The sequence below is a fragment of the Eimeria necatrix genome, genomic scaffold (genome assembly GCF_000499385.1).
Source record: "Eimeria necatrix Houghton genomic scaffold, Enh_scaff565, whole genome shotgun sequence".
NCBI classification, from domain to species: domain Eukaryota; phylum Apicomplexa; class Conoidasida; order Eucoccidiorida; family Eimeriidae; genus Eimeria; species Eimeria necatrix.
The window spans coordinates 15001-17500 of NW_013654430.1; positions in this window are offsets into that span (position 1 = coordinate 15001).

Consider the following 2500-nt stretch of genomic DNA (forward strand, 5'->3'; position numbering starts at 1 on the left):
AGTGTTTTTCCCCGCTAAATCCGCCCACCGGCAGCTGCAGCGCGGCGAGCAGCAGCAGCAGCAGCTGCTGCTGCTGCTGCTGCTGCTGCCGCTGCTGCAAGAGCTCAGCGCATTGTTTATTTTGCTGCTTTTCTCGTCAGTATATATTTGACCTCTTTGAAAGAAACTAAAATGACAAAGTTGCAGCAGCTTCTCCTCAGCAGCAGCAGCCATGTGCAGCTCACTGTGGCTAGCTGGACTTGATGGAGCTAGCTACAAAGCCCTCCGCGATTCAGTGTAGCTAGCTGTGGCTAGCTGTGGCTAGCTGTAGCTAGATGTAGCTAGCTGTAGCTAGCTGTAGCTAGCTGTAGCTAGCTGTAGCTAGATGTAGCTAGCTGTAGCTAGCTGTAGCTAGCTGTAGTTAGCTGTAGCCAACGTCAGCTAGCTGTAGGCAGCTGTAACTAGCTCTGGGCAGCTGCAGCGAGCTGTAGGCAGCTGCAGCTAGCTGTGGCTAGCCGTAGCGGCTTGGCTAGCTGTGGAGCATCTGCGCTTCCGTTGCCCTGGCTAGCTAGCTAGCGAGGAACTGGCAGTGGCCAGCTGCAGCTAATTGTGGCCAGCAGTCGCTAGCTGTGGCCAGCAGTAGCTAGCTGTCCTTAGCTGTAGCTAGCTGCAGCTAGCTGCAGCTAGCTACAGCTAGCTGTGGCTAGCTACAGCTAAGGACAGCTGTCCGTAACTAGCTGCAGCTAGCTGTGGCTAGCTGTAGCTAGCTGTGGCTGTCCGTAACTAGCTAACTAACTGCAGCGATCTGCAGCTAGCTACAGCTAGCTACAGGTAGATACAGCTAGCTAGTGCTGGCCACAGCTAGCCACAGCTCTGTCTAGCTGTAGCTAGCTGTAGCTAGCTGTAGCTAGCTGTAGCTAGCTGCAGCTAGCTGCAGCTAGCTGCAGCTAGCTGTGTCTTGTGGGCACACCCTGAACTTCACTGTGGGGCCCCTTGCCTGTTAGTGTCTTCCCAGCTAATTATTAACAAATAAACAAACAAACAAACAAATAAATAAATAAACAAATAAATAAATAAATAAATAAATAAACAAATAAACAAATAAATAAATAAATAAATAAATAAATAATTAATTAATTAATTAATTAATTACTGGCCAGCAGCAAAAGCTGTTTTAGCCTTCTTCTTGCATGCGCTGCTTTGGGGGCCCCGCGAGGCCCCTGAAGAATCCGATGAGTTCTGTGTAGGAAGTGGGGCATTCGAGGGGGGCCCCCAGCCCTGCTGCTGCTGCTGCTGCTGCTGCTGCTGCTGCTGCTGCTGCTGCTGCTGCTGCTGGGGGGCCGCCCGCGGCCGCCGCGGCTTCCCGGCCGGCTGGCGGGGAGGGGCTGCCAGGTGCAGCAGCAGCAGCAGCAGCAGCAGTTGCTGCTGCTGCTGCTGCAGCAGGCTGCGGGGCCAGGGGGCCCCACAAGCGCGGCCACAGGGGCCCCAAGGGGGCCCCCCTGAACCCTGGGGGCCCCTCAAAGCCTGTGGGGCCCCTAGCAGCAGCAGCAGCAGCAAGTGCTTCCTGGCTGCTGTTGCGCTGCTGCCTGCTGCTGCTGTCAGCAGCAACGGGGGCTGCAGCAAGCCAGGTCCTTCCGAAGCCCTTTGGAAGAGGGTTTCTCTCAAACTTCTTGCTCCTCTGCTGCTGCTGCTGCTGCTGCTGCTGCTGCTGCTGCTGCTGCTGCTGCTTCTGCTGCAATGATAAAATGTCTCTGGGAAGACACAGAGGCTCTGAAGTTGAGTTTATGGGGGGCGGCAGCAAATGGTCATTCCGAGCGGGCGAGCCATGAGGGCTGAGCTGCCATACCTGCTGCTGCTGCTGCTGCTGCTGCTGCTGCTGCTGCTGCTGCTGCAGCAGCAGCAAGGGGTTGCTGCCGCGTGCTCGTCGCGGGGGATAGTGGGGGGGAGGACACATCTGACCTGCAGCAGCAAACGCAGGAGTTTCTTTCTGCCTTTATTTATGTCTCTTTTGCCTCTTTGCTGCTGCTGCTGCTGCTGCGGAGAGCAGCAGCAGCAGCAGCAGCAGCAGCAGCAGCAGTGACAGCAACCGCAGCTGTCCCGTTGCTGCCCACATTCAGTGTAGTGTATTTGCTTTGTTCATTAAATCTGCTGCTCTTTCTTTTTTATTTCTTTTTATTTTCAATTATTTATTTATTTTACTTTTATTTTTTAGATTTAATCTTTTTTATTCACTTATTTATTTATCCATTTGCTGCAGCAGCAGCTCACCAAGCCACTCCCCAGCAGCTGCTTCCTCTCGCTCCCTCCAGTTCACGGTGGCAAAACGCTGCTGCTGCTGCTGCTGCTGCTGCTGCTGCTGCCGTTGCTGCTGCAGCCGCTGCTGCTGCTGCTGCTGCGCTCGCCTCAGGAATGTCCTTTGCTGCTGCTGATAAAGCAGCTCGCGAGCCCCAAATGTTTGCTTCGGCGCACCCCAGTGCTGCTGCTGCTGCTGCTGCTGCTGCTGCTGCTGCAGCGGCCTCCT